The sequence below is a fragment of the Polistes fuscatus genome, unplaced genomic scaffold (genome assembly GCF_010416935.1).
Source record: "Polistes fuscatus isolate 324 unplaced genomic scaffold, CU_Pfus_HIC Scaffold14, whole genome shotgun sequence".
NCBI lineage: Eukaryota > Metazoa > Arthropoda > Insecta > Hymenoptera > Vespidae > Polistes > Polistes fuscatus.
Window position 1 is genome coordinate 832,624 of NW_025113042.1, and position 19,877 is coordinate 852,500.

The window sequence follows — 19,877 nt, forward strand, 5'->3', positions numbered from 1 at the left end:
TCATTCGTTAGGTCGCGAGCTTTAGATTAAGGCCAGTAGTGGGGATTGAGGTGGTAGTAGGGGGTGTGGCCGTAGAAGAGTATATCAGGAGGGGGTAGTAAATGTAAAAATATTGCTGAATCGGTGTAGATAACGGTTTCATATGGGGGCTCTCTCTTTCTCTCTCTTTCTCTTTCTCTCACGTTGGTTTTCGCTTATATCGTTCTGCAGCGGGTATCTCCACCCCCTCTCTCCTTCTCTCTCTCTCTCTCTTTTTTTCTCTTTCTCTCTCACTTCGTCCATGCTCGCTACGCTCTAATATGGTGCGCGACTTGCTTTGAAAAAAATGTATCTCGACTCCGACCGGTAGCGATACGAAAACGTTTTGCATTTCAGCGGGCACGATGGCGTCGTCCACGTACCGTTTCGTTGGTAACCAATCAAATGCAATATGAGTTTCAGCGGGCTAATCGTTGCAGAAAAATAGTGAATCTAAACTATCGAAGAAATAGGAACAAATTTTCGTTAGAAAGTTTATTGTAACGCGGGCGCGCCCGTTATGGGTTTTGTTAATATTTCTTCTTATCTCGATATTTTGTGTGCGATCAAATTTTATATAATCATTATTTTCTATATTTGATATATTTTCTCGAGGATTGATCTTTAATTAAGTGGTAAAAAACTAGTAAGAATTCTTTAGAAATGAATGATCAACAAGGACTACGGGGCGTTTGACCTAGTCGGGAAGAAACCGATGAGCAATAATAAACCTTTTGATTTCCTGAAATAATTCGTTGCCGCCACTCGAGGCACTATTCGCGATCATTTTGTAGCAACGGCGCAAATTAAAGTTCCGGCCATTAGAGAATTGATCCAGCTTGGAATGGAATGTAATATCACGGAAAGTGGGCGGTCTGAGAAGAAGAAGAAGAAGAAGAAGGAGAAGAAAGACGGACAAATAGACAGAAAGAAAGAGAGAGAGAGAGAAAGAGGTGCAAGAAAGATAAAGGTAGGGGTGGTAGAAAGAAAGAAAGAAAGAAAGAAGAGAAAGAGAGAGAGATAGAGAAAGGAAAGGAAGGGTGTTGGATCTTAATTATAATTCTTCACCGGAAAGTTCCGAGCGAAAGCCTCGCAAATGAGGCTGGCGCCTGTCTGACACGGCGATATCGTGGTACACACCGCGAAAAACCTGCTCGCTGACACCTACGGAGAAGATAGAGAAGAAGAATGAGATAGACGTATTGTAGAAACGGGTCGAAAGAAGAAGGACGCTGATAGTTTGACCCTTTCGGTGAAACGAGTATGTCGTTCTAGCGTTGAAGAGCTTCGAGGAAAAGGGGACGAGGGAGATGGGCGAGGGAGTGGGTGCAACTGTACGTAAAGGTACGTAGGTGGGAAACCCCCATTGCTATTCAAAACGTAAAAACCATTTAAAAATGTAATACCCGGCAGTCCTGGCAAAAAGTGTACGCGTGATCCAACGTGTGACTTTGTAAGTAAAATATACTGCCAAGCGGCGCGGCCGGCCGTAGAGGGACAGAGGGATATAGCGGGCTGCCGGAGAGGGCGGGGGCAAGGGCTGGTGGAGATGGGAGTGAGCTAGGCGGGAACGTTTCGGTCAAATAATCGTGATTTATCGGCGTAAGGAATTTTCGTCGTTCGTACGCCGAAAAAATGCTTTTTTTTCCGAGCGAGACCGAGTAGCTCATGTGTATCGTTCTCCACGTTGAGTTTGCCCCCTCCTCTCCCATTCACCTTCCCCTTTCCCTTCCCCCTACCTGCCCCTCACCGCCTCTTCCACTAAAGGGTTGCGTTCAACGGATTGGTTAACGTCTACGGTTTTCTACGTTGCATGGGTAAACTTCACTAAATCTACGTTGGTACTGGTTGCTATAGGTAATAAATTATGGATTAGACATTGTCAAAATCGTTGATTTTTCAGCTAAGTATTAAAGTATGAATTTGAAAATGAGGAGATATGTTGTTACTCTTTGTAAGCTTTTCTTCTATTTCTTTATTCTCTCTTTTTCTTTGTTTTTCTTTTTTTTTTTTTCGAAAGGAAGGTTTAATACGTAGCTAAAGGGTAACTTGTTTCGTCGACCTCACCCTTAAATACGTTTTAATCGCCGTGATTACCGGCAGCTGCTTTAAATGCGTCTCATTATGAATTTAAGTAAGGCCGAGGTAAATTACGAGGTCCATAACTTTCCAGATTATTTCGCTCGGTGGCGATGCGGCAGTCTATCAATTTAAACTTTCATAAATTTCATGTTCACCCCGTAAGTAATACGGAGTTTTAGTTACCGAAACCCACCACGGGCCGACGTACGATAATTTTACCTCCAAGGGAAAGAACTCGTGTCGAGATGTCGTTTAAATCAAAAGGATCAAAAAAAAGTCAATAATATTGTAAAACAATATTACGAATCATCATCGATGTATCGTACGTTTATCGTATTCATATTTTATTACAAACATTTGCGAGAAGAAATCTTAATTAAAAGAAAAATGAATAAAACTCAAGGGAAAAAAGTTTCTCTTTCGTTTCTTTCAAGTTTTGTAACACACTGTTTTGCCTTTTAGCGTTTACTTTTTTTATCGATCGATCAACTTCCTTCTAACTTGGTTAATGAAAGCCGAGACGAGGCAATTCGACGACTTGACATACCTAATGTTAACAGAACTCGCTTTTTTCTTCCAAAGTAACAACGACGTATTTGAAAAAGTATGACAAAAACTAACACGACAATCAACGATAATTACGTCAAGAAAAATATTGTTTTAATTACGCGTATACCTTTGAGTATCATGGGCGGCCCATAGACGACCTTAGAAAGTTTTTCGATGAGTTTGCTTCTCGTCAATTGTCCTTTTCCGTGTCGTTAAAGCTCCTTCCTGAATTCGGTCAGACTAATTTTTCACCTCCCTTAATATCCTTGCCTTGATTATCCTTCGCTTTCTTAATGAACATCCCTAATCTCATTAAGTCTACCGTATGGAGATAAGCTTGAAGAAAACAATAAAATTAAGGAATGATTAATCGCCCGGCAACATTTTTTTTTTTTTTGGTTTTTAAACATAATAATCTTGATATATTTTATTGATCATGATGTGTTATCGGGAAATGAAGGATAACTTTTTAATTCTAATAAATAAACGATAATTATTTGCTGTTGCTCGATATGATTGATGAATAAACTGTTTGTAATAAAAAAATAATACGAAAACAATCATAATAATAATAATAATAATATAATAATAATAGTAATAATAATAATAATAATAATAATGAGCAGGAAGAAAAAAAATAAAGAAACAACATAAGACGAATAAATTGCACGCTTCGTTGGCTTCTGAATTAAGGAACGAGATACGTATCAGCTTGTTGAACGATAATTGACGTGTTCGAATGTAATACCTTGATCGTTTCACCGACGTGAATGAGCCACACCGTTCTCTCTCTTTCTCTCTCTCTCCCTCTCCCTCTATTTCTCTCTTTCTCTCTATTTCCTCACCTTCTTAATAAAATCCACGATATAACGATATTTAACTTTGTTTTTCTAGTAGGAAAAAAAAACAAATAATAAAACATCACGATCAAAAGTTTACCTCGTAGGAAGCTTAGGAAGAAGAAAAGTGAATTTTTTATTTCCGTTCTTCTTTTTCTTTCTTTCTTTTTTTTTTTCTTTTTTACTTTTTTTCTATTTTTATTTTTCCTTTTTTATAATTGAAAAAGAAAAAAAAAACCAAAGAAGTTGAAATCTTAGATCAACTTATCGAAAGTATTTTTCATTGAATAATCCCTTAACGAGTAAGGGATAATTATTGAAAGCTTATAAGGGTGCTACGAGAAGAAGGAATTTAATTGCATTAAGCTAATGGTCTATGAAATTAGTTTACGTTGTAGAAACAATATAATGAAAAATTTCGAATGCTATTGGAGATGGTATACACGGTACAGAAATATAATAAGAGAAAGTGTCGGAAAGAGAGAGAAAGATAGAAAGAGAGAAAGAGAGAGAGAGAGAAGAGAGGAGAGAATATATATGTGTGTTTGTATGATAAAGAGAAAGAGAGTGAGAGAATCACATCAAGCACTCGGTCTCGTTCGATAATTAAGTTGACGCTGTCACGTCTCTGCGTTACGTAAGTTAACTCGCGCGTATAATAATCGTATCTACGACTGAGAGTCCTTTCGCGTGTAATTCGATATGATTATTCATCGAGCAGGCAGGTGAATGCGACGCTAATTGCTTGGTTATTAAAATAATCGTTTCAAGTCGAGTCGACGGATAGAAACAGCTGTGTGCATTATGTTTCTACTGTCTTATGTATAAAGTAATGTCGTTGTTGACAATAATGAGTTCTCGATTGTAATTCAAGCACGAATTAACTTAATCATCGTCTTGTATTTATATTCGCGAAACCGTCAGATAAATGAGTATAAAGTATAATAAAAAAATTAATCGAATATAAAAAAGATAAGGGAACTATGTCATTATATTAATTATTATTAAATTCATCCTGTCTAATTTCATTCTTTCTTACATCCTGTACACCAAAATTCGATTTCGGTATCGCGTGGTACCCAACAGAAATAACAAAAAACAAAAAAATAAAGAAATATACTTTACAATAACACTCGGTAATCTTTTTGTGAGAAACAATTTACTATTTCGGCGAGGCGGATCGAGTTAATGGCTGCTTGGCATTACCACTCATTATCGAATGCAACGCGCTCATCTCGGTTGTATCAGCTTAATTACGTGGCATCTTAGTACTACCAATGATTAATTAAAGGAGTTTTATCGATCGCTAGACATGTTATCTCCAACGAATTCATGGAAATCATGCAAGAAATACAACGTTATAATTATTTACACATTAACATTTCAAAAGTTTCGATAGGGAGTTCAAAAATAATAAGAAAATACAGTAGTAAAGAAGGATAGAAAACATGTTGCAAAAAGGGTCATTCAATAAGGCAAATAAAAAAGGAAAGAAAAAGATTGAAGGAGAGTGTGTAGGAAAGGGGGTGGGGAGGGGTGTGTGAAGGAAAATGCGGAAGATAGGAAACGTGCTACTATCCTTCGTAACTCGATAAACGAGTGCGTCGATGGGCGGACGTCGGAATGAGGCCAGAAGGCTGGCTATCGGAGGTGGGAATTAGGAAAAGGGTAGAAGAGGGTTAGCAATTGGCATCGATACTTTCGACGGGTCGATGCGTGGATCCAGTCAGATTCGGTTCGTTTCTCCGAGTGTTCTACGTCGTTACGATTCGACGTAGGCGGGAGAAGAGCAAACGAGAGAGAAAGAGAGAGAGAGAGAAAGAAAGAGAGAAGGAGAGGAGAGAAGCAGATATATAGATAGATAGAAAGAGAGAGAGAAGATGAGAATTGGAAAGAGAAAGATGTATGAACAGAGAAACGGTGAGAAACAGAAATAGAGAGAGAGAGAGAAATATATATATATAGAAAGAGAGAGAGAGAGAGAGAGGGAGAGAGAGAGAGAGTGAGAGAAGAGACGCAGGACGTAGGGGAGAGGTTAGCTACTGTAATTAGTGAGAACGTATCGTAATTAGAGAAAATGCCACGTTTAATTGCTAATTGAGTTTCTGGCTGATGCGAGATCTAATTTTAATCACCTAATTACGTGACTACAGGCTGCGGGCTAGGGACAGCCGCCACCCTCAACCTCCTGCGAATGTGCATGGCTACCACCACCTCCACATTCTCCTCCTTCACAACCACCACCAACACCACCACCACCAACACCACCACCACCATCGCCACCACCATCGTCTCCGCCAACACTACCATCGCTGGTAGCACCGCTGTGCTACGGGCATATAAGTAATCGTCTAGTCTCGTATTGTAACGGGTGATACGCTGTCGGTGCCAGTTAAAAAGCGGAACGTCTTTCTTGGAAGTCCGGAAATGCTGAGACCCGTCTTTGGATTCTGAGTTTAACGAGAATTGCTTCTACTTCCTTTATATCCTCGTTTAATATTTTCGTTTTTGGCTCCCGTCGGTTGTGAATGACAAATTTGAGAGTTATTACCATCTAATTATAATCATAAAATCATTCACACCTGAAATATATTCCTTAAATATTAAATTAGAGTTACGTATTACATAGGATTTAGAAACTAATGGAACTGATATTTGATATCTAATTTGTAAGATGAATTAAGATTCACTTTTCCGTCAATCAAGTTTCTTTAAATTAGAATCTAACGTCGAACAAAGATCGACGTTCGAAATATTTTCTTAAAAGTGTGATCGTTCTCGTACAAAAAAAAAGAAAATGTATATATGCGTAATGAGAAAAGAAAAAAAGAGGAGGGGGTGGGGGGAAAAAAAGAGAAAAAAAAAATAAAATAAAATAAAAAAAATAATTGTCGACAATGGTTAGGTACGGTTCTTTGGGAAATCGAGACACTGGGTATACGGGCTCATAATTTCCAGTCACCTTCGTACGTACGTGTACGTACATTTGAAGCGAATACGGCGAAATGCGGTTAGAAATTACATGCCTGACGCTTATATACAGAGCTCGAAGCGTGGAACTGGGGGCTCTTATTAACGCGCGTATTAGCTATGCCGACTCACCCCTTCTAATCTATATCCAACATCGTACCACGCGATTATTGGTTTCACGCGAGGGCAACTACCTGCGTTGCATCTACAGGGTGATGCTAATTTTCTAAATTTAAATGTTACCCTTTCAATTCATTCGATTGTTCGTCTCACGTTTTACATATTCTTATAGATTTTCACTTAACATTAATATAATATAAAACACGATTTTTGGTAAGGAAGAAAAATGAAAAAAAGAAAGACAACTGGTGTGTGTAGTTATGTACGCACGTATGAAGTTATACTTCTTTGGCGTATCAAAACGAATATAATCTCATTAACTTCAAAAAAAACTTCAAAAAAATAACTTCAAAAAAAAAGGAAAAATAATAATAATATATATAAGAAAGAATAAAAAAGTATAAAAATATAGATATCAGTCCACACTAAATATAAGGGAGATATATCAAATTACTTTATGCGTCAACAGCCATGGCGCGGTTACAGCATTAGTTCTCGCTCGATCGTTTAAGTAAAGCAGCGCTGAGTACGATTAGTATTTGGATGGGTGACCCGCTTGAGAAAAAAAGGGGAAGAAGAAAAGAAAGACAACTTCATGCTGTAAATTTGAAATCACTTTGCCGCGCATCGGAAATACCGCGACAAACTTCATGGTGTCGATTTTTCGTGTCGCTCGTAAAAATTCACTCTGATCACATTTTCCCAAACGCGCCAAAAGAAGTATAACTTGAAAAAGGAAAGAAAAGAGAAAAAACAAATAAAACAAGTAACAAGGAAGTAAGATAATCGACGCGACAAATGTCATAATTTATTACGTCGGTTCTCCTTAATTATAATACCTGTCAACGTCGAGTATAAAACATTTGTTCACCTTGAAAAATGAAACGAGCTTATCCGAATCGCGTTTCGTCTTTCGAATCGATCTAACATCAAGATCCTTTTCGAATGCGTTGAAAAGGAGCGTTCGGTGCTATTAAGTAAGCAGCTTCCTGATTTTAAGAAAATTAATGAAATCTGTTCGGTACGATGGTTTCGGTGAGTCATCGTCGCGTCGCGTCGTGTCGCGTTGCCTTCATCGTCAGCTCGTTAGACGTTAATAATACGATGGAAAGTCCTAAGGTAATTAGCCAGACGGTGGAGTTGCACAATGAGTCGGCATGTAAGAACGAAGGAAAATGTGACGCGATGGCTAAAGGCCGATTTGAAAATAATATAAAAGTTCAAAAAAATTAAAGGAGAACAAAAAAAATATACAAATAAAATCTATTGTTTCTCAAACACATAGATTTGACGAGTGAATTTTTCTTCTCGAAATGAAAGTTTTCTTCGTAATTATAAAACGAATAAAATGATGCGAAACTTATAACACGTTTACCCCTTTAGCTAATAATATACTTTGAAAGACACGTTGTATGTACATACAATTAATTTCAAAGCACGAAAGAGAAGAAGAAAAAAGGAAAAAAAAAAGGAATATTAAATAATATTATATACGAGCTTATGACTTCGGAAAGTTACATGACGATATTATGAGCTAATAACGATGAATAATGCTTCGAACGAGCGTTAATAATTTAAACGAGGTTACGTAAAACGGAAAGGAGAAGAAAAATTAAAAATAACAAAACAAAACAAAACAAAATGTAATACAGAGAGGGGGACAAAAAAAACAACAATTTTCTGTTTCCCTACGCACCGATCGATCCGAACGTTCTTTTCCAACTCATTAGCGAGCATCGTGGCAGCCCATAAGCGCGATGAAACGATCGGAAAAAGGCTTGCGAATGGCAAACAATACTACCACCACCGTAACCGTCACCACCACCACCACCACCACCACCACCACTTGCAACAGCATCCCTTCGTCCACTACTTTTCCACGTAAATGTAAAACAACGCATCCTCGTCGTGCAATAGAAAATATACCGAAATATACTTCGCTCTAAAAGCTTCTACTTTCCCTCAAATGCCGCAGGTAATAACATTGAAAAATTGCGTTAGGAACGATGAAAGGGTAGGACCCAGGACAAAGTTCGTTCGCCTGCGTCCAACGGACGGCCGCTTTTCATTTACAATAAAAATAACATCATTATCTGAGCACCGCGTGTAAACGGATCCAAACCTCTGCCTCCCACCCTCTCTCCCTTCCTCTCTCTCTCTCACTCACTCACTCACTCCATCCCCTTCTTTGTCTCTATGTTTTTTTTTTTTTCATTTTTACTCCCTATCTTTTTCTCTCGGCAAGATTTAATCGCGAAGATAACAAAGTTGTCTCGATGCGTTGTTTTAATCGAGACTACAAGGCCTTTTTTCGGCCGTAATTAACTGACGACCAATTATTTAAGTATTCTTTTTTCTTTCTTTTTTTAACTTCTTGTTTTGCTTTATATCTATCTTTCTTTCCTTCTTTGTTTTACTCTCGTTTTTTTTTTCTTTTTTTATTCTACTTCTTCTACTTCTTCTACTTCTTCTTCTTCCTCTTCTGCTTCTTTTGAAACGAGTCGATATCCAGATGCATAATTCAAGAGGCTAATAATAATAACTCGATTGTAAGTCATGGAAAGTCGAAGAAACCTCGATGATGGGAAGAAGAAGCGAGTTCGTACGAATTCTATTCGAGAGTTTACCTCGGTTAATTACTAATTTAAGATCGACTTTATGGTCCAGCGTTCGGTGCTTTTCTCTCTCTCTCTCTCTCCCTCCCTTACTTTTTCTTTTCTTTTCTTTTTTTTCTCTATCATCTTATTCCCGCGAAAGTTCGCCTCTTTAAAATCGGACGAGCAGTCAGTCGAGCAGGCTTTTGTGGTTCGCGAGGAACTGGTTGGAATGAAGGAGCCATAATTAAAAATGTCAAAGTGAAAAGAATGGGCCCACCTTGGAATCTTAGAACTAAATGAATTAGAATTTCTTTGTGGAACAAGAAATTACGTAACAAGTTTCAAATCTAAAGCTTGTAACTTATAAAAATATATATATAAAACAAAAAAAAAACTATATAATTTAAAAAGGTGCTATACTAAATAATACGAAACAATAGGAAACATTTGTATAACAACGATTAAATCTCGTAGGAAACGAGTAATTATAATTGGAAATAACGTCAATTAAAGTAGCATCTTCTTATATTAGCGAATAAAGAAAATCGTTGGATGTCAGAAACGATGTTACGGACGTATCCACCCTTTCTAAAAAATCCTCTTTCTACTACCACTACTACTAATACTAATACTACTATTGCTACCACTACTACACGCACACACGTACACACATCTATAGTCTATCTCAAAGTGAATGTAAAAACAAAAAAGTAGGACGCCTTATTGTACGGCGATGAGACCGAGACTCAAAGGCTTAGCGGCTTTGTACGTAGAAGTCTATGCCTATGTGCAGGCGCAGCAACGCTCGAGAAAGAGACGCTAAAATCCAGCGACTGTGAATGAGGAAGAAAGAGAGAAGAATGAGAGAGAATAGGTGAGTAGAAAAGAGGAAGAGAGAGAGAGAGAGAGAAAAAGAAAAAGAAAGAAAAAGAGTGAGAGAGAAAGAGAGAGGAGTGCTGACTACTACTACTACTACTACTACCACTAATACTACTACTATTTTACTATTACAACCACTACCACTACCAGCAACCCTTTTCTCTCTTTCTCTCTATCCTCTTCGCATGTATGGACTAGCGCGTACGTGCAACCCTCGTCAAAGAAGGTGGTGGGGTAGGGGGAGGAAAAAGGGGAGAAAAATACACCTAGCTACCTCGTTCATTTTTATCCCCTAAAGCAATTTCAGCATTGTTTTAAAATAGTACTTAGCAGGGTCATTGTATTATGCATGCGCCCACGGTCTAGTGGACTGCGCCAGTGTGTAAGAACACTTGATTCCTACGTGCACGTGAGCCTCGGTTCTCCCATTGTTAAAGCTCAGGAGGAGAAGCCGTAGCGGCGGCGGTGGCGGCGGCGGCAACGATGATGGTGGTGGTGGTGGTGGTGGTGGAGGTGGTGGAGGTGGTGTAGGCGACAACGACGACGACGACGACGACGAGGGCTGTTCCTGCTATAACTGCAAGTAGAGTCTAACGCAAGGGATTTTCTCTGCCAAGATCTTTTTTTTTCCTTTTATTTTTTATTTTATTTTTTTTTTTTTTAATGCTACTTCGCATCGATACAAGACGCGACCGAACGATATTTCGATCATCGATACTTGTTAATCGTTAATATTCTAAACAATGTTTAGAAGAAGATGATTAACGTCTTATCTAACGAATCGTTTTATTGTTAAAGTTATTAATATCATTGCTATATGTTTGTTTATTAAATGAAAATAGAAAAATTATTTTGTCTAATGTAAGATTCTTGAGACGATCGAGACAAGAAAGTGAAGAGAAGAGAATAGAAGAGAAGAGAAGAGAAGAAAGGAGGAGAAGAGAAATGCGTCGCGGATTTCTACCCACTGGCATCGCCACAGCCCGCGTTCGGTTAAGTATGACGTGAAGTGCGATTACTATTGTCTCGAGTCTGACAGTCAAGCGTCTCGACTTCCTACCGAGTAAAGCAATATTGCATTCGAAAGAGAGAACGTACTCGCCCGGTATGACGCCCGCGGTAAGGTTCTCAAGGACCCTTCTCTAAGATAAAGGCTTGCATATACTTACTGAGTACATATACTGAGTACGTAGGCTTTTTTCCCCCTTAGTTTTCTTTTTTGTCTTTTCCCCCTTTTTCTATTTTTCCCTCTTTTACGCGAAGCTACAATTTTGTCCGAGCGCTAATAAGATCGTCGTCGTAGTCGTCATCGTTTGTGTTCCAAGATTCAAAATAATAAGACAGGAAAAAGTTATTCATTACCGAGCAATCGAATGATCTCTCTCTCTCTCTCTTATATCAATTCATTATTAATAATAATAAAAGAAAAACAATGCATCGATTAATAGTAATATCGTAAGAAAAATATCGTTTTAATAATACCCGAGAATCGAGTTAATATTCTTCTCTCTTTTGTTAACTCCTTTTGAAAAGGTCAAACGATGTGAAGTAGAAAAAAAGAAAAAAAAGAAATGTAGTAAGGAGTTAGCGGAAACTGTAAGATTCACGGCGTGTCGAGGAAAGTAGTACGACAATTCCGAAACTACAGCGTTAAGTACACGACCGGGAGGCGCGTGGCCAAAGGCGGTAGAACGGCCCTCTCGTCTTCATTGTTCGTATTCTATCCCTTCGTCGTCATCCAAGCGGCTTCCCTTCTCTGCAGTAGCAGCAGCAGCAGCAGCAGTAGTAGCAGTAGCAGTAACAGTAGCAGTAGCAGTAGCAGTGGTGGTAGAAGTAGTAGTAGTAGTAGTAGTAAGAGAAAGGCTGCATACAGTCGGCTATATCTCTTCCATCTCTCTTTCCATCTCTCTTTTTCTCTGTGAAATCCCTCCGTCTCTGTTTCCACGCGAGCCAAGCCTAGTGACTTTCACGAGGGTCTCATTTTCATTAAGAATTAAAGTTGAAGTCCGGCTTGAAAAACTTTTCATTCGCCTTTTCCATGCAAATGAGATCTCGCGCCATCTCTCGACGCCTCGAAACTATCTCGATTCCGGCTAATGCAGAACCACGGGGACCACTGGCATCGGTGGTAGGTAGCCAGCCCTTACCCTTTACTTTCAAGCCCTTTCCAGTTTCCATTTTCTTGTAGGTCCTTAATGTAGAAAACTTTTTCCAAGATCTCAGCAGCCGGTGTTGAATCATTAGCGAATCTCTACCCTTATTCCTCCTTCTATCTCCTCCTCCTCCTCCTACTCCTCCTCCTACTCTTCCTTTCTTTCTTTTTTCTTTTTTCTACTTCTTTCCCTCTTCGAGGTCGAGCTTTGCCTCCAGCTTGATATTCTAATCTCGAAGTAAAACCATCTTTAAAGAGAGAAATTAATTAACGTTGATTCGAAATTCTCGATATCGAGAACGTATATCCGAATGTTGCTTGAACGAAACTCTAAACGTCAGACTTATAATTTTACTTTTACTGTACCAACACTTTTACTCCTTCCCCTCTCATCCTTCCAATACTTTCCTATTTCTCTATTTCTCTGAATACTCTCTCTTTCTCTCTCTTTCTCTCTCTCTCTCTCTCTCTCTCTCATTCACGTTCTCTGTAACATCGAATAGCTGTGATAATTAAGCGAGTGCTCTAATGAATCCCTATTCGCGCGACTAATTCGTGCGATAAACTGGATAAATAATAATCCGTGATATTTCCCTTTTACCCGGTTACTGGATTTTACGAACGCACCAAGCAACTTACAATTTTATCGATTAATAATGCAAAACCGATGTCGGATATACTATTAACAATTAATTTCATCTAGAAAACTTACTTTATTAATATATTATAAAATAATAACGATTTCCAATATTTACACAAATCCAATATTTTTCTACGTTACGGTTGGAAAAATTAGACACCGTATATATATATATCCTTAAATTTTTATTTGATTTTAAAATTAAAACAAGTAGGTATTCTCTCGTCAATTCTAATAACAGTTAACCAATAACTATTGTAATTATTTACCAACGAGTTCAATCTTGATTTTTATTCAGCTAATTTTCGGGTAAAATCGTAATAAAGTAAACGCTTATAGGCTCGCCAATGGTGCCCATACCCGGACAATGGTATTTTTCTGCGCGTAATTCCCGACGCACGGGACAACATCATTCGTCCGGTCCATTAACCTTGAGCGGTCTCGCATATTTTTCGAAACGAATACCAAAAAACGGCGTGGGCATCGGTTACGTTCACGGTGAGCTTTTTTCCGTCCGTTCGATCCATCCGTCGAAATGAGAGAAACGCGAACGCATTTTGTTAATTGAAATCGTTTCATCGATCATAGATAACCTTTGGCCCTTTTATCGCTGTACAAGAGAAACTGAAAAGAGGAAGAAGAAAGAATCGAAGAGAAATTCATTTTCCGTTTTAAACAATAATTCACGATGGTTTAGCAAAACGGCTGCTTATACAAATATTTGTCATAACTTATTGCAGCTACGAGAAACAAAAGAAAAAAAATTATATTCTTTTAAAAAAAATTAATTCTTCGCTCTAGATAAACGTAAAAAATTTTATAAATAATACGCAATAAATATCTACCTTGACGAATATCCAACTCTCTCTCGAAAATTTCTTTATTCTCCAATGAATTATAATAATAATAATAGTAATAATAATAGTAATAATAATAATAAAACAGTTTATTAAGCCATTACTGAAATTACTATATCAATCATTTCACTCGATAATGTGGATATTAACATAAAAAGCAAAAGAAATGCGATATGGTAGGTAAACGCTTAATACACATCGGACCACAAACAAAAAATCTATATAAATAAGTTAATAAACAAGAGTTATTGTGTTTAAGTGAGATTACATTTTCATACTGCAAATGAAATTTTACGAACGATCGTACGAACCGTAATTTATTTTATCCATTAGTTTAGGAAGATCAAGCAAATCGGAGAGAAAGTTTGAGTCTCACTTTTGATGGGATATCTATCGTTCGCGAGGTGTCAATAAAATAACGATCCTCCCCCCGAACCCGCCACCCACCCAACCCCATCAGGGTGTCACGAGAGATGAGATAAATATGGGTATTTGAACGCAGCAGATAATGCAAACAAACCCTCGGTGAGTTATGTTTCCCTATATCTATAGATACCTACATATCTACAGCTATTTATATATATAGTCAGAAATATATATATATATATAAATATGTATATACATGTATTATATTCGTATATATACCATATACGTTTGTCCGCAATTGCGATACGTTTCGCATTAAATTTACTTTGAATTATCGTTCGTCGATAGTCGTGCGAGAGAACGATCCACGTTATTATACTTCTCTTTACCATTCCTTTATTTCTATCTTCTTTCGTAGTCGTAGTTAACTTGACTCAATGACTATAAACACATAGACGAGAATTCCGAATCTTTTAGTTTATCGTTAGACCATTGTAAGATGAACGTTACAACGATTTATTCTTGAGTACGATTGTAATTAAAAACTTATTTCCTACGATTATTCTCGATGATCCTTCTTATCGAGTCCTCGTTTCTCTTTTTATGTTCTTTTTCTTCTTCTTCTTCTTCTTCTTCTTCTTCTTCTTTTTTTTCCAACTAAATTATAAGCTAATTTGTTTAATTTGCAACGATTGCTTACAATTGTATTCGATTTTTATACAAGTCAAATTGTGATTAATCTTTTAATTAATGATGTACCTAATAAAAGAATAACTAGCGATTTAAATTGGAATGATTTGCGAATATTTAATAAATAATTTTAGTGTTTTTATAAAGAAGATATTTATTTTGTATAAATCATTTAAAAATAAGATTTTAAGTTACATTAATACAGTTCTGGTCCTTGTGATCCGATGTCACCCAGACGATAAAGATTAAATTAATCAAAAATATTTGAGATCGAAATTTTAAAGATAATGCGATAATAATTATATAAACAATATGATATAGTAACGGTACGATAAAATAAATAAGAAAAATATTCAACAACGTTAAGATTAAAATAAACGATGTTACCTGCCTTAGCGTAGTCGTCGACACGTGTGTCTCGTATGGCCGCTGGAACTGTACTACTCTGTATTTACTTGGAAGGACGAACGGTTGCTGAGATAAACATACGAAAGCTTCTCGTCCGGACTTTGTAATAAACTCGCGAGCTCGGTACGTAAAGTTGAAAATATTTTTCGACTCTCTCCTACTCTAGTCGATATACATATCTTTTTTTCCGTTTTTTGTTAAGTTTTTCAACGCTCGTTCATTTTCAACGTTGGATATAATATAACGATATTTTATTGACTCTCGGTGATAACCTACCGAACGGGGAATAATGTTCAAATAATCCTTTAATAGAATAACGAATTCGATGCGAAACGATATATGACTTCGAGATAAACGTTATTAACTAAATAGAAAATAAAGAAAAGCCACCAAAAAAAAGTAGCAATAATGTATATATATATTATCGAATTAAGATTTAATTCTCGTGATAGAGAGAAAATGATTTGATAAGGATTTAAATAAAAGTTACTCTTGAAAGTCTCGGAGAAGTGTTCTTTCTTGTTGATCGAGAGATGTCAATGTTACTTTAAGAAAGGAAGATAGGATAAACGAAGAAAAGAAGACGGAGATAAACGTGAAGATGTCGAAGAAGGAGTGGATCGAGGATAATCTTACGATCCATGATGTCAAGTGATTACAGCTATTTTGTGCCACTTGTACTTATTAGGGGTGATACGTACGGACCCCGTGCGGCCATTATGAGTGCCATCTGAATCTCGGCCTCTTGAATGCCTCCATTTACCATTAAGCACATTACTATTATCCTATCACGCGACTCCGAGCAGGCCAAAGGGACTTACGCTCGCTTCTTTGCTTTGGCCCCGGTGATGCACGAAGCCATTTGCTCAAAGTGGCCGTTCATTACTAAATTATGCCGGTTTTATAGCATTACATTAAACTTGGCATATCGCGACAGGCTTGGCACTACCTTCGAAAAAATCAAAAGATTCATTTGATACAGTGATTTCTCGTCCCTCTCTCTCTCTTTCTCTCTCTTTCTCTCTTTTTCTTCTTCTTCTTATTCTTATCATTTCTTACTCGATATCAAAACATTTCTTTCTTTCGTTTCTTTTGTAAATGTTACTCTAACTATCAGAACACACTGTTTGCTCGATTCTCTCTCTCTCTCTCTCTTTCTCTTTCTCTCCCAAGCGTAATGCGCATATAATTAATGATAATAACGAGGGCACGGGCAAGCGACAAGTAGTCGGACGCTCGGCTTTTTGTTAAGCGAACGTTACCACGCCGTAATGAACCGCCAAAGATGTCAGAACCAGTTCTCGATCTGCTTTTGGTCCGCTACAACCCTCACCGAACACGACGACTAGCAAAGCTCTTCTACTTGCTACAAATGCTAAACCCGACGCGAAAGCTTAACGCGCGATTTACTTCGCTAACGGAATAATCAACGATCCTCGTAACCGGGCTAATATTTTTCTAAACTAATTTCATTTTTTTATCTTAAGTTTTTGTCTTAACGAGATTATCCTGAAAAAAGAAAAAACTGGTGTGTGTACTTATGTACGCACGTAAGAAGTTATACTTCTTTTGCGTATCAAACGAATATAATCTCAATAACCTCAAAAAAAACTTCAAAAAAATAACTTCAAAAAAAAAGGAAAAATTATAATAATATATAAAAAAAAAAAAGTATTAAAATATAGATATCAGTCCACACTAAATAGAAGAGAGATATATCGAATTACTTCACGCGTCAACAGCCATGGCGCGGTTACAGCATTAGTTCTCGCTCGATCGTTTAAGTAAAGCAGCACTGAGTGCGATTAGTATTTGGATGGGTGACCCGCTTGAGAAAAAAAAAAGAGGAAGAAAAAGAGAATACGACAACTTCATGCCGTAAATTTGAAATTGCTTTGCCGCGCGTCATAAATACCGACAAACTTCATGGTGTCGTTTTTACAGATGCTCGGAAAAATATCACTCCCATCACATTTTCTCAAACGCGCCAAAAGAAGTATAACTTCAAAAAAAAAAAGTTTCTCGTATATTTTCGTCGTTGTTCGATTTTCAAAAAATATTTACCATTTTCCTTTTGTTTGTTTCGACAAAATATTAGGGAAAAACAATGATCCGTAATCGAAGAAAATGTGAGAACAAATCGCGAGAATTGTTAGATATTGAAACAAAAAAAAAAACAAAAAAAAGCATTCGACCGAGAAAAAGAGAGCAAAAGCGAATAGAAAAAGGCGAGCCGATACTTTGGGCTACAAAACACGTGTCGGTAATTCTGCACAAACAGACCCTATACAACTTTCATTTGCAAGATCGACGAGAGAAGCTTGATTGCAATCAACCAAACGTGACCGAAAAATCCGCGCTGCGTTTTTATATATCTTCCTGGCGTGTTGTATCCGTTGAAAAGGACTCACTTTTTCCTTCATCCTACGTTTCTACGGTTATCACGGTATTTGTGTGTCCTCTCGTTCAGATATATAATTTATAATACATATTTTATGTCGATCCATCTATCGGAGAACTCAATGAAGAAACTGGGAAAAAAAAAAGAAAACAAAAAGTATAGAAAAAGAGAATACAGAGTAGAAGGTGAAAGAGGTGGAGAAGGAGGAGGAAGAGAAGGAGGAGGAGGAGGAGGAGGAGGAGGAGGGGAATTGACTCTAAGCACAAGAGGTACACGCATTTGTATATTGCCTGTCCACCGAAGATAACCACCAGCCTAGTCTACCAACTCTCACAGAAACTATCTCACCAACACCAAGTCGGATTGTAGTTCACGTAGCAACCACTACTAACACTTTGCCGAACCGCAGAATTCTAGCGCGGAGCTTTCGATGATCCGGCGGCTTTTAATAATATTTCCGATCCTTTTTCCTTCCTCTCTTCTCTCTCTCTCTCTTTTTCTGTCCTACGGTTCTCTCTTTTTTTAACCTCCCCCCTCGAGCTGCTGCTGCTGGTAGCCACCACGAGTCATAGGCGATTCTCTCTGACATTTTTTGTGCACGATCGCTAAGCCCAAAGTATTGCGCTCTTTTTGAAAGCGATTTGTGAAATATAAATAAACGACAGCCTGAACGACGAAATGACTTTTGCAGTCGTTCCGTTTCCTTTTTTCTTTTTTTTCTTTTTCTAATCTCTTATTTTTCGTATTTTCGTCTAACGCATCTAACGATACTCGACTGCGATAAAATTTCTTCGATTTGCGTATACGGCTCGTACATATGCATATATTGTGTGTGTGCTATTATCTACTATGATCTTCGTGACGATGCAATAAAATATGTAATAATAATTTTCATATTGGAATCGAGTACGTATATCATATAGCAAACAATCAGTTTACGCTGTTCTACATTTAACTTTTACACCACATGAAACGATAATTTTATATCGCTAATATCCCAAGCATGATATGACGTCCCCATCGATCTTGCGTATATAATGTAAACGTTTTGCTGGATATTAAGCCAAATATGATCTCTCGCGGGCGAATGAATTATTGAATTACCAGGGAAATAATTAAATTCCAACGTAATATCGTGGCCGCGCATGTACACAATGCAAGTACATTGAAAGTGACCGAGCTAATAGGCCGGTGTGAAAGTTTTTGCGCATGCGCAAACGTATTTGACTTTAAATGAGCCGTGAAAAGCTTCTCGACTTATGCCAACGATCGCTTACTTGTTATTCTTACCTTCGATATTCCTCCTATTAAATACGAAACTTTTGAAGTTATACTTCTTTTGGCGCGTTGGGGAAAATGTAATGGGGAGTGATTTTGTTCCGAGCGTCTGGAAAAACGACACCATGAAGTTTGTCGGTATTTACGACGCGCGGTAAAGCGATTTCAAGTATACGGCATGAAGTTGTCTTCTTTTCTTCTTCCCCTTTTTTTCTCAAGCGGGTCACCCATCCAATTACTAATCGTACTCAGCGCTGCTTTACTTAAATGGTCGAAGCGAGAACTAATGCTGTAAAACTAATGCTGTAACCGCGCCATGGCTGTTGATGCGTAAAGTAATTCGATATATCTCTCTTATATTAGTGTGGACTGATATCTATATTTTGATATTTTCTTTTTCTTTCTTATATATATTATTATTATTTTTCTTTTTTTTTTTGAAGTTATTTTTTTGAAGTTATTTTTGAGGTTATTGAGGTTATATTCGTTTTGGTACGGCAAAGAAGTATAACTTCTTACCTGCGTACATAAGTACACACACCAGTTTTTTTTTATTACACGCATGTATGTCCATGCGTATCTTACTTAAGCGTATGCGTATCTTACTTAAAACGTAATTTAGATCATCCCTAAATAAAGAAATAATACAACGAGAAACTTATGATATCGCTTTACCATCGTTTTTTTACTTATTCAAATAATTTATATTTAAAAACAATCCCTGCGTGACTTCGAATTGGCGGGTGAAACGTTAAAATTACTTTTTAAAGGGGAAAAAAAAAAGAAACAAAAAGAAAAATGATATAGATGAGATAAAATATTAAACGAAATAGGAAAGAGAGGAAAGGAAGAAAAAGGACACGAGGGAAAAGAGAAAGAAGGAACGGAAGAACGGAATAATTTGTCGAACACTGTCCGTATCAAATAGAAATCTGTGGAGACTATTCTTAAACGATAGAGAGTACGTAAAAAGAGAAAGAGAGAAAGAAAGAAAGAGAGAGTGAGAGAGTAGCAACTTGTGGAAAGTTTTT

General features: G+C 37.3%; 1 protein-coding gene and 2 long non-coding RNA genes across 7 annotated transcripts in view; 2 read left to right on the plus strand and 1 right to left on the minus strand.

Annotated features, from left to right (window-relative positions):
* LOC122514150 overlaps positions 1–15,744 on the minus strand; it is a 42,601-nt gene extending 26,857 nt beyond the window's left edge. The window contains exons 1-2 of one of the 5 annotated variants that reach the window (XR_006302959.1): positions 15,658–15,744; positions 15,147–15,439 (exon numbers count right to left, since the gene is read on the minus strand). The gene's annotated coding sequence lies outside the window, so the exon portion shown is untranslated. Of the gene's footprint in view, positions 1–13,107; positions 13,471–14,479; positions 14,727–15,146; positions 15,440–15,657 lie in introns of those variants that run through there. The other 4 variants (XR_006302960.1, XR_006302963.1, XR_006302961.1 and 1 more) reach the window with 4 other exon arrangements.
* LOC122514151 overlaps positions 12,095–19,877 on the plus strand; it is a 48,833-nt gene continuing 41,050 nt past the window's right edge. The window contains exon 1 of the long non-coding RNA XR_006302964.1: positions 12,095–12,182. This is a non-coding gene — a long non-coding RNA (uncharacterized LOC122514151). The remainder of the gene's footprint in view (positions 12,183–19,877) is intronic.
* Positions 13,750–15,299, plus strand: LOC122514153. The gene is made up of 2 exons (XR_006302966.1): positions 13,750–14,228; positions 15,161–15,299. It is a non-coding gene; the product is annotated as an uncharacterized LOC122514153 (long non-coding RNA).